Here is a 12872-nt window from a genome sequence, read left to right as displayed (position 1 = left end):
TGAACCCGGCCGTTCCGAAACCGACTTCTGTGTGTTTCGGATAAAATCCGCGCCGGGTAGGAAGAGAGAAATCGAACCCGCGACCTAGCGCTTACAAGGCACACTTTACGTGCAGAACACGTAAAAACTTCGCCCCAATAGGGCACTCTAAAAAACACTCAACAAAATGGGTACAAACACGACGAAATTGACAAAAATCACAATCACCAGAAAATTTCCCCCGACTGGGACGAAAAAAGTCAAAAATTATTTACGCTAAAAAATTGACTAAAAAATGTAAACAAAAAAAGTTCGAAAAAAATATCGACGAACTTTTTTCACGGACGAAGTATGCAGTCCAACGTCAGAATTCAAACTGAGGAATTGACTGAAGTACATAATACAAAACTAAGAACTAAGGTCTCAGAAGTCTGTAAGGTTAAGAAAGGTATTAGCTTGCACGATATTAGACGAAGAGAGCGATACTCATGAACGATAGGACGAAGGTAAGACTTGCAAACTTGCACGATGCACGATCGGTAGAATTGGCAAGCGTCCCGGATTCGTCAGAGATCGGCCGGGATCGGAAGCCGATATCGTGGAGTCTGGATGAATTCCTCACATGCAATCGCTGGATCTGCAAATAATCTGCATGCAAAATAAAGTCACATGAGAATAAACATACGGTCAACAGGCATCACATGACTACATGACATAGGGACTGTATTTAATAAAATAAGTACCTACCTACTCGTACTTGAAATAATTAAGCTAGAATGCTAGAAACACACTGCCATCACGTCACGTCACGTCATGGGGCGTCAGAAGGATGAAGTTCAAAGTTTCCCCATAATATTTAGGTAATTTCGTTCAGGACAACCACACTACTATCACGTCACGTGATCTCATGGGGAGTCAGAAAGATGTAGTTCAAAGTTTCCCCATGATATTGTAGGTAATTTCGTTCTGGACAGCCACTATCAAACGCCGATCCCGTCTGAACACGGGAAAAGGCGCAAAAGAAGAAGAAGAAGAAACAGACTAGGTTTTTACAAACAGACCCTCTTTTTAGCTAAATACCTCTACCTATTACCCTCTTTTGTTTTTGCTAACTTAATACCTACCTACTCGTAATACTTCCTGAATGCATCGTACAATATGCAATAGGTACCTACATTCTAATTATTATATTGTGCAGTCACTCATGTTTTGCTTAATTAATAGCTTGTAATTTGTTCGTTTTAACATTAACCCCTCAAGTGACAGTAACTTCCTCTCTTCTGGAAACCCTTGTGGGTTCGAATCCATTCAGGGGTGCCCAACTTTGTGTCAGTTAGCAAACTCCTTTTAAGTCCCTCCATCCACCCCTGGTGGGCGATTGAAAAGGGGTACTACCTGGTCCACCACTCCAAAAAGGCTAAGAACCCCTGTTATAGAATATATTGCAGACAGATCCTTTTTGTTCTAAAATGCATGCTGATAATTCGACCTTAATTAATGAATTATTTCACCTATTATTGCCCCTAATTAATTAATTATTTCACCTATTAATGTCCCTAATTAATGAGTTATTTCACCTATTAATTGAATGACCTGCTGTTTTTGTGTAGAGGTAATTGTTTAATGACTGGCTATGGAATTGTAATTTCCATACCTCGGCTGGGATTGAACCCACGCCCTCCTGTTTACCAGTCGAGCGCCTTGACCACTACACCACCGAGGCAGGTAAAGTATAGGTCCGTATCCAGTATTTTCTTGAAATAATGAGGGGTGGATGCTCAATTTTCGGAGCCCACCCCATAGTAGTCCACCCCGCACAGCAAAAATTCGGAGTCCACCCCACAGAGCAAAAATCAAGCCCCGAGGGGGCCCACCCTAAAAACTTCGCGGGCCACATGTGGTCCGAGGGCCGCTAGTTTGGAAATGGCTGTGCTATTGTGCAACCTTGGCTGTGGTGGTCAGAACGTACCTCTGCATTAATTTTCAGCCCTTGTAAGCGCTAGGCCGCGGGTTCGATTCCCGCCCGGGGCGGATTTTATCCTGATGGGATAATGTTCGTTCTCGGAACGGCTGGCTTTCTCCTATCCTGTCTTCCTTCTCTCTTCAATTTCGGGACGATAAGACCATAGCAGTTACAGCTCCCTCTGTCAAACCTCTTAAAAATAATGATAATAAAAAAAAAAGAAATGAGCAGACCGCCAGCCTAGTAAAATTATAAGTTAGCTCGCCAACCTTGTAAGCGCCAGGTTGCGGATTTGATCCCCGCCCTGGTCAAACTTTATCCTATACAGATAAGGTTCGTTCTCGGAACTGATGGTTTTTACTTTCTATTACCTTTACGTATAGGGAACCTATACAAGGTAATGAGAAAGTATTGCAATCGGTCCAAATTTTTTCCCACCCTGTCCTCGTCATTAGCTAAGCACATGCAGTAAATTGTAAATCTCATGACTAAAGAATATCTATTTTTACTTTTTTGTCCATCTCCTGTCCTTATCCTCAAATCTGGCAATGTGTCCAGCCTCCTTTTGTTGGTGTATACCTGTATCTTCCTACGGTATCTACAACATCCTTTAGTTTCGTCCATATTCATAGTCTTTTATTTGTTTTTTTTTTTATAATTTCTCATTTTATTCTCAATTTATTCAAATATGTCTGCAAATAACTGCATTCCATTCCATTTCTTACTTCTTCTAATACCGTCTCTTCGTCCTTCTTCTTCTACTTCTTCTTCTCCTTTCGTCCATATTCATAGTCTTTTGTTAAATGCACAATTTTCTTGTTTCTTGCAGACCAGAATGGCAAGCAAAGCTTCAGTTTCCTGATGCAGAGGGATGCAGGTTGTTGTGTTTTTTTATAATTTCTCATTTTATTCTCAATTTATTCAAATATGTCTGCAAATAACTGCATTCCATTCCATTTCTTACTTCTTCTAATACCGTCTCTTCGTCCTTCTTCTTCTACTTCTTCTTCTCCTTTCGTCCATATTCATAGTCTTTTGTTAAATGCACAATTTTCTTGTTTCTTGCAGACCAGAATGGCAAGCAAAGCTTCAGTTTCCTGATGCAGAGGGATGCAGGTTGTTGTGTTTTTTTATAATTTCTCATTTTATTCTCAATTTATTCAAATATGTCTGCAAATAACTGCATTCCATTCCATTTCTTACTTCTTCTAATACCGTCTCCTCGTCCTTCTTCTTCTTCTACTTCTTTTTCTTCTTCTCCTTCTTCGTTGTCTTCTTCTTCCTTCTCTGCTTCTTCTTTCTCTTCCTCCTTCTTCTTCCTCGTATTCATCTTCTCACGTTAAGACTTCTTGCATTTCTCTCGATGATCCTTGTTGCTAATGTTGTTTTTCTTCATAGTGGTGGATGTTGTTTTTGTAGTTGTTCCAAGTCCATGATGATGCGGCGATCCAAGTAGCAGAATATTGGAAGAGGAGTATCTGACACGGTCATTGGTCAAAGCGGACACGGAAAGTAAAGTAAGTATAAGACCGTCAGCCCAAAGCAATCACCCTAGGGCTGATTGAGAGGCTGACAAAAAACGCCGATCCCGTCTGATCACGGGAAAAGGCGGGAAAAAAGAAGATTCTAAGACCAACACCAAATCGGTATGTGGGTTTATAGCTACCCCTTTTGCAAATATCACCCCGCACCACTGATTCTAAACCAATCTCTCTTCATATCTTAGTCCACCCCACAGAGCAAAAATCAAGCCCCGAGGGGGCCCACCCTAAAAACTTCGCGGGCCACATGTGGTCCGAGGGCCGCTAGTTGGAAATGGCTGTGCTATTGTGCAACCTTGGCTGTGGTGGTCAGAACGTACCTCTGCATTAATTTTCAGTCTTTCTAACGTAGCTTTTGCCTGCAACAACACGTCAGCTTTCATTAAGTTCAAACTTTTCTTCCGTGTCCAGGAAACAAGGCTTACGAAGAAGGAAGAGGAGGAGAAGGAGGAGAAAGGAGGAGGAAGAGAAGAAGGAGGAGGAGAAGAAGAAGAAGAAGACAAAGAAGGAATACGAAGAGGAGATTAAAGGAGGAGGAGGAGGAGGAGAAGAAAAAGAAGAAGAAGAAGAGAATCACAAGAAGGAGGAGAAGTAGGAGAAGGGGAATAAAAAGACGGAGGAGGAGGAGGAGAAGAAGAAGAAGAAGAAGAAGAGAATCACAAGAAGGAGGAGAAGTAGGAGAAGGGGAATAAAAAGACGGAGGAGGAGGAGGAGGAGGAGGAGAAGAAGAATTGGGAGGATGAGGAAGAAGGGGTCAAATTGTACAAATATTCTGTATTTCGAAAAATGCACTCACTACAAATGTACAAATACCTACATAATTATGTAGGTACAAAGTGTACAACAAACCTAGGACTTGACTACAGAACGAGAGAAACAATAATAAAAACAAAATGAAACAAAATCAATGGTCATGCTGCATACAAAGAGAGAGAGAGAAAGAGGGAGAGAGAGAGACAGAGAGAGAGACAGAAACAAAGTAATGAAGAGGTGGAAAAAATATAATGGAAAGAGGGAGGAAGAAAGAGAGAGAAAAGAAGAAGAAGAAGAAGAGAGATAGTATGCAGAGGAAAGGAAATAAAAAGCGATGGAAAGAAAGAGGGAATGGACAAATAAGGGGGTAGAGAGAGAGAGAGAATCAGAGGGAGAGGGAGAGAGAGAGAATCAGAGGGAGAGGGAGAGAGATAGAATCAGATGGAGAGGGAGAGAGAGAGAGAATCAGAGGGAGAGGGAGAGAGAGAGAGAGAAATCTTGTATTTTAAACTCAACAAAACACTTATGCTGTCTGCCTTCTACCCGTCTTGCCCATGTACTCACAAGTCCACTCTTAAAAGTCCGACATTGATGTCAGTTTTCTACAGAATCTCGATTAGCACTTGGATTTGCTAACTTCACATATGTACCTAATACTCACCCTTGTCAGCTTGGAAGGTCACCCGACTGCCTCGTAAGCGCGATTGAGAGAATCAGAGGGAGAGAGAGAGAGAGAATCAGAGAGAGAGGGAGAGAGAGAGAATCAGAGGGAGAGGAAAAAGAAGAAGAAGAAGAGAATCACAAGAAGGAGGAGAAGTAGGAGAAGGGGAATAAAAAGACGGAGGAGGAGGAGGAGAAGAAGAATTGGGAGGATGAGGAATAGGGAGGTGGACAAAAAAAAAGAAGGGGTCATATTGTACAAATATTCTGTAGGTATTTCGAAAAATGCACTCACTACAAATGTACAAATACCTAGGTACAAAGTCTACAACAAACCTAGGACTTGACTACAGGACGAGAGAAACAATAACAAAAACAAAATGAAACAAAATCAATGGTCATGCGGCATACAAAGAGAGAGAGAGAGAGATAGAGGGAGAAAGGGAGAGAGAGACAGAAACAAAGTAATGAAGAGGTAGAAAAAATATTATGGAAAGAGGGAGGAAGAAAGAGAGAGAAAAGAAGAAGAAGAAGAAGAGAGATAGTATGAAGAGAAAAAAGAAATAAAAAGCGATGGAAAGAAAGAGGGCATGGACAAATAAGGGGGTAGAGAGAGAGAGAGAATCAGAGGGAGAGAGAGAGATAGAATCAGATGGAGAGGGAGAGAGAGAGAATCAGAGGGAGAGAGAGAGAATCAGAGGAGAGAGAGAATCAGAGAGAGAGAGAGAGAGAGAATCAGAGGGAGAGAGAAAGAATCAGAGGGAGAGAGAGAGAATCAGAGGTAGAGGGAGAGAGAGAGAGAGAAATCTTGTATTTTAAACTCAACAAAACACTTATGCTGTCTGCCTTCTATACCCGTCTTTCCCATGTACTCACAAGTCCACTAATGTCCTTCTATGGGGACAGACAGACACCGAAGCGAATACAATAGCCCGTCCACTATACCTTTTTATTACTATCGTAATAATAAAGGAAGCACGGGCTAAAAACAGGTTTTGGGACCGAATTGGTTTCCTCCCACCTACCTCCCTTTCTACCTAGTTGCCAAACCCACCCACCTCTACTTACCTACCCCTTAGCTACGCTAAGGGGTATACTCTGATGTTAACATGAAATTACAGCTCATAACAGCCCCTTCCGTCCACTTTTCAAGGGTACTTCCCCTCCTCCCCTTCCCTTTTATAAAGGTACCTAGTTCCCCCCCACCACCATTTTCTCTCGACCATCAAAGGTACGAACTCTCTCCTCCTCCTCCTCCTCCTCGTCCTCCTCCTCTTCCTTTTCCTTCTTGTCTATACTCTTTAAAATGTCCCCTTCCTCCTTCTTCTTCTCCTCGTTCCTTTAAAATTTCCTTCTCTTTCTTCTTCTCCGCATTTCCTTCCTCCTTCTTCCTAACCATCACATAATGAGCTCTGATCTTGAAATTTGTCGCGACGACCTATGAACTCAAAGCGAGAAAGCTTTAGATAACACTTCAGTCGTTTATTTAAGACAGGTTTTACGTCACCTATGTTAAGCTACGCCGAGCAAGGCCAATAAATGGATGGGTGACTTAAACATTACTTCTTCCTCTCCATCACATAGCATAGTAGGTATGGTATTCCTTCCTCCTTCCCTCTTCTTCATCTCTCCTTTTGCTCTTTTAAACTTCCCTCGCTTCCTCTCGTCTTTCGTCCTCCTCTTTTCTCTCCTCCTATCGCCTTCTCTTCCTTTTCTCTTCTCTCCTTTTTATCCTTTCCTTTCTCCAATTTTCATCTCTCCTTTTGCTCTTTTAAACTTCCCTCGCTTCCTCTCGTCTTTCGTCCTCCTCTTTTCTCTCCTCCTATCGCCTTCTCTTCTCTCCTTTTTATCCTTCCCTTTCTCCAATCCTCCTCCTTCTTCTCCTCCCCCTCTTCTTTTTCCCCTCCTTTTTATTTTATTCAAGGTCAAAGGCGCCGCTTTCTCATTTCCGCTCTTTCCTTCGATCCTACAATTTTTCCTCTTCTTCTCTTTTCCTTCTACTTTCCTTTTTTTCTTCTTATTTTCCCACTTATTCTCTCCGTGTTCTTCCTCTATCCTTTTTCTCCTCTTCCTCCTCCTCCTCCTCTTCAATAGGCTAAGGCCAGCCATTCTCTATCAGGTAGACCTGGCAGGCGGACCTGATCAGGTGTACCTGTCAAGTCTACGTGATTGGGGCTGACCTGAGGAAAGTCATTTCACATGAGATTTTGTTTTCTCCTATCCTGTCTTCCTTCTCTCTTCAATTTCGGGACGATAAGACCATAGCAGTTACAGCTCCCTCTGTCAAACCTCTTAAAAATAATGATAATAAAAAAAAAAGAAATGAGCAGACCGCCAGCCTAGTAAAATTATAAGTTAGCTCGCCAACCTTGTAAGCGCCAGGTTGCGGATTTGATCCCCGCCCTGGTCAAACTTTATCCTATACAGATAAGGTTCGTTCTCGGAACTGATAAATCATTACATGAAAGTAAAATCAAAAAATCAAATCAAGAATAATAATAAACTGAATATTAAACAAATTAGGTAGGTACATAGGTAGTAGGTACTGATTTTCTCTAATCACGATTGAATAAACTACGGACTAAAAAATTCCCGGAGGGACGGGCCCAGCTTGTTCTTTATTTCCTATATTCCTTCTTTCAGGTCTCTCCTTTTCCTCTCTCTCTCTCCCTCTTTCTTTTTACCCTATCCTCCCTCTCCCTCTTTTAGTTCTTTTCTTTCTCTAAATATTCTAAACAGTTAAGTCCTGGCTTAGCAAATTGTTTAACTGATAAACGTTTGCAAATGGCAGCAACGTCGCCCCCCGATATTAATTTTCATACAAAAGATATTAAATAATGGCTAATTTTGAGTTCAAGATAAGGGAGGAGGGAGATGGCGGCATTTTGTTGTCCCCCCCCCTCCCCCGAAATCAGTGGTGTATCTTCCTGAAGGGGAAGGACCGCTTCCCTCCCTCTCTGTAGTTTTAAATTTCCCCTACTTGTCTACCACTGTTCTACATTTCACCCCCGAAGCGACTGATCTGCCTTGCAGGGCAATCGGGTATTTAGGGGCCCCCCAAATGTAGTAATTTACAATTCAGCCTATAATTATTTAGAGCTTTAGATTACTTTAGAGTTTAGAGCATCCCCCGGTCAATCCACTACTGAGCCATAGGGGAGTCCAGACGAGGTTGTCTCGAAAGAATCTGTTGCTACTTACTAAACCCAAGATAGAATGGAAGAACATACAGGGAATGGATCGGGGTATCCGACGCTACGCTGCTTAGCGGTAACAGGAGAAAGAAGAAGAAGATGATAAAGAAGAGGGGGAAGATGAAGAGGAGGAGGAAGAAGAAGAAGGGGAAGATGAAGAAGGAGGAGGAGAAAGAAGAAGAAGAAGAAGAAAAACAAGAAGGAGAAGTAGAAAAAGAAGAGTAAATTGAATCGTGCATACGTAATTTTGCCTCGTGCACGACAACGCTGTCAGTTTTGGGTTTGATTTTAATAATGATTCCGTAATAATAATTATGCTGATAAGATAATAAATCTAAATTTCTACAGGGTGTATCAATCAGTAGTGATACACACTCGGCATACTATGAAACAGATTCGGTAAATTGTGATACACACTTGGTGAACTGTGGGTCAGAAAAAGAGCTCCTGTGAAACCCACAAAGGGGGCGCAAAGAACCTTCATATGCTGAAGAAGTGTGTCCAAATTTCATAAAAATCGGAAAAACCTTTCGAGAGTTATGGCAAAACAAAGACAAACAGATTAACAGACAAATTAAATGCTCAGTCCTCGAGTTATAACTGCAAAAAAATACATAGGTACCTACCTATTTTGTTGAAAATATGTATTTTTGAAAATATCGAGCTAAAAAAAAAAAGACATATATATTTTGAGCTTTTTTTTTAATTCTTCTAAGCCACCTAGTAAAAAAAGTGAGAAGTAATTTATTGATAGCTATCTCATAATTACCAATCAAGTCTAGATTCAACCTTCTCTAACACCTTGGATTTAGCAAGTTTGTAGTTTGTACGTTTGTAGTAGGAATGGGGTATTTTATCCGAATTCGTGCCAAATCTACTTTTTCCCCCCAAAAATCTCATAAAAGAGAAGGTAAGTTAGGTGGGTAGGTACGTAATTAGAAGATAATTAGGAAGATAAATCATGAAAGTGTCAGAGAGTTGTAACACGAACACCCAAGTTTGGTGGTTTGGTACCCTTGATCGCCGGAATGTTATTGAATTCGCCATTTCCTCGCCCCGCCAGTCTTGTTAGCTTGTAAAACTAGAGATTCGTGTAAGATTAACCCAACTTTTCGGGCTGTTTGCCCCTACACCTAAGGCCGGCCACTCACTATATCAGGTAGACCTGACAGGCGGATCTGTTCAGGCGTACCTGTCAGGTCTCCCTGAGTGGCCGGCACAATCCTCAGAGTGGGATTTATGTGTACAGGGTAAAATAGAAACTAAAAAAGACTAGTTTAAATGCTGAATGATGTTCGATCGGCGAAACTTGTCCTAAAAAGAAAAAGTTCGTTCTCGGAACGGCTGGCTTTCTCCTGTCCTGTCCTTCTCTCTTCGATTTCGGATACCTACCCTATAACAGAATACCTACTTTGCAGAACATAGTGTGTACACTGTACATGTTAATGTTTTACTTTTCCAGCTCCCTCCCTCTACCTACCTGGAAGAACGCCAATTCGGTCCCATGACCTTTTTTCTTAAGGTTTTCGACTACCAATTGGGTCCCGGGTTTACTACCAATTGGGTCCCGTATACCTGTAATGACTTGGATGAAATAAATATGAGTTTTAATTTTTAACAATATTACAACGTTCGTTTTTCTGTTGTTCGGTTCAAAGAAAAAGCTCTCTAGATAGATATCCTCTGTTTACAGCTTTTGAATAATTACCTCCCCTTCCTACTTCCCCTTTTCTTCTTCCACTCTCATTCCTTCTTCTCTTCTTCTTTATATGCTTTGCTTTTCTTCTCCCTGTTTTTCTCCTTCTTCTTCTCCTTCTTTTTCTTCTTCTTCCTCTTCTTCTCCTCCTCCTCCGTCCTCTTCTTCTTCATATTCTTTTTCTTCTTCTCCTTCTTTTTCCTCTTCTTCTCCTCCTCCTCCTTCGTCCTCCTCTTCTTCTTCTTCTTATTCTTATTCTTCATCTTCGTCTTCTTCTTCTTCTTCTTCTTCTTCTTCTTCTTCTTTTTCTTCTTCTTCCTCTTCTTCTCCTCGTCTTCCTTCGTCCTCTTCTTCTTCTTCCTCCTCCTCCTCCTCTTCTTCATCTTCTTCTTCTTCTTCTCTTCCTCATTCAGCTTTCCCCTTCTTTTCAAGGGCCTCTATTTTTTTTTCAACCTATCATAACACAAAGAGGATATCCTTTGTACCGTTAAGTATAGGCAGGTTTTGTACTTACTTTCATGTAGTGTATGTGGGTCTTATGAAAGAGCCCATAGCTTCTGACGCATAATATTACCTAGCTCCTTGAGTTATACAAGGTGTAAGAGTGAGCAGTCTGTAGCGCGTCTGCCTGCCTACATGCCAGCCTGCCAATAAATTACCTACAGGATGTCTAATGAATTTGTTAAAAAAGAGAAACTGATCTTTGAGCCACCCTGTCTGAAAGATTGCACTCATCAAGAAAATGCACTCTTTCATACTGTTCATATTCTGGGCTGGCCTGCTGCTGCTGTTTTTTGCATCTTTTATGTTTTTCGACTAAAGCGAAGTAAAGTCGTGAAGTGCACTTCAGAAAATTGCATTCCTGGTTTTTGCTTCTTCTTCTTCTTCTTCTTCTTCTTCTTCTTCTTCTTCTTCTTCTAGAAAGGAGGAGGAGGAGGAGGAGGAGAGGAAAAATCCATCTCCATAGAAGTTAGGATTAGCTTAGGGGATATAGGAACCTATATGCCTTGTAATCTTTGCAAATTCCATAAAATACAGCAGAAATCATGCAATTCAATTCAATTCTTCTCCTCCTCCTTCTCCTCAGGGCAGAATATATCCGTTACATAAGTAGGTGTAGGCTGGTACATAATAATATTATCATTTGTTAAAACCTATCCTGTCTTCCTTCTCCCTTCGATTTCGGGAAGATTAAGACCTTAGCAGTTACAGTTCCCTCTATCAAACCTCTTACGAAAAGAGAAGAAAAAAAAAGATCCACATTATTCGACACTGATGGTAGGTATCATTTAAAGCAGTGGTTCCCAACTGGTGGTCCGCGGACCACTAGGTGGTCCCCGGGCAGGTTTCAAGTGGTCCGCGAAGCCGTCCAATTTATACATATATATATTTTTCCTACTCCTGTAAATTTTTGGTTTTCCGTTGAAGATGTGCCATAAGACATCCAGGAGGAGCTGATTGAGCTTTAAAATGATAGAAATTTAAAAGAATTTTACAGAGATACAGAGCTAGAACTTTTTGGGCCGCCAAAGCTGTAAACTACACGATAATAAGGAGAGAAAACCCAAGATAGAATGGAAGAACATACAGGGAATGGATCGGGGTATCCGACGCTACGCTGCTTAGCGGTAACAGGAGAAAGAAGAAGGAGGAGGAGGAAGAAGAAGAAGAAAAAGAAGGGGAAGATGAAGAGGAAGAAGAAGAAGAAAAAGGGGAAGATGAAGAAGAAGAAAAAGAAGGGGAAGATGAAGAGGAAGAAGAAGAAGAAGAAGGAGGAGGAGGAGGAGGAGAAAGAAGATAAGCGCGATTGAGAGAATCAGAGAGAGAGAGAGAGAGAAAGAGAGAGAGAGAGAGAGAGAGAGAGAGAGAGAGAATCAGAGGGAGAGAGAGAGAGAGAGAATCAGAGAGAGAGTTCGTCATCAGATAAAGTTCGTTCTCGAAACGGCTGGGTTTCTCCTGTCCTGTCTTTTTCATGGCAAGTCCATTCGACGGATTTTAGACGTACCCGAGAGCCAGTAGAGCCCCACAGAATGGACTGCGTCCACTATACCTTCAATTAGGGAGGGGCACTGGAGGTGGTTCGAGGAGGGGCGGGGGCATAATTTGCATGTACCACGCTATTTTTCAGGGCTGCCACCAACAACAACAATAACAACAGCAACAACAACAAAAACAACAGCAACCGTAGAAAGAAAACACCACCACCAAACCTTCAATCACAGGGAGGAAGAAAAATTGGATGGTGTTGACAGACGCCAGAAAAAAAAACGTATTCCAGTAAGAATTTCGCCCACCTGAATGCCAGCCTCTCACTCAGACTGTCTGACATACCGTGTGTGGCGGAGGAAGCTTCCGACTTCAGTCTTCAGAACTGTCTGAGAGACTAGAAGTCGGAACCTTTTTCCGCCACACACGGTATGTCAGACAATCTGAGCGTGAGTGGTCTGCATCGACATTTCCTTTCACGTTTCGCAATAAACAATGTGTTTTCTGAGATCTCTTTCTTGGCGTTCTCTTTGTACACAAAAGGTTTTTCTTGGACATTGATGCGGTAATCAAAAAAAAAAAAAAGCTTCAAGTTCGTCACTGCAGGAACAAATTTACTTATTAAAGTTATTATAGGAACGTTCTCCGAGGTTTTTGGACTTGATTGAGGTGAATCAACCGATCGAGAGTTAGGCGAAACAGTCAAACAGATAATAGGTATACAGATCAAACAAATGTGCACATGAACAAATTGGAAAGTCGTCGAGTTAGAGTGGATGACGTACCTAAGTTTGGGTCAAACCGGCTGGGATTGAACCCACGCCCTCCTGTTTACCAGGCGAGCGCCTTGACCACTACACCACCGAGGCAGGCTGTCATGTAGAGGGGGAAGGAGCATCATATGTCCATATGGAACCCTCAGGTAGGTACCTATCAATGTATCAAATCGACCTTTGTGTTATCATATGGATCCCCGACCCCCATAAGTCACAAGGAACTCTATTGTATGCTAGCGGTAGAGGGATACCCGCGAGCTTCGCATCGCTCAGTTTTCGGCCAAAAATTTCGAATTTCTTGAATAACTCGCGAACGGCTGGCTT

The sequence above is a fragment of the Diaphorina citri genome, unplaced genomic scaffold (genome assembly GCF_000475195.1).
Source record: "Diaphorina citri unplaced genomic scaffold, Diaci psyllid genome assembly version 1.1 scaffold1671, whole genome shotgun sequence".
NCBI lineage: Eukaryota > Metazoa > Arthropoda > Insecta > Hemiptera > Psyllidae > Diaphorina > Diaphorina citri.
This window is presented reverse-complemented; position numbering follows the sequence as displayed.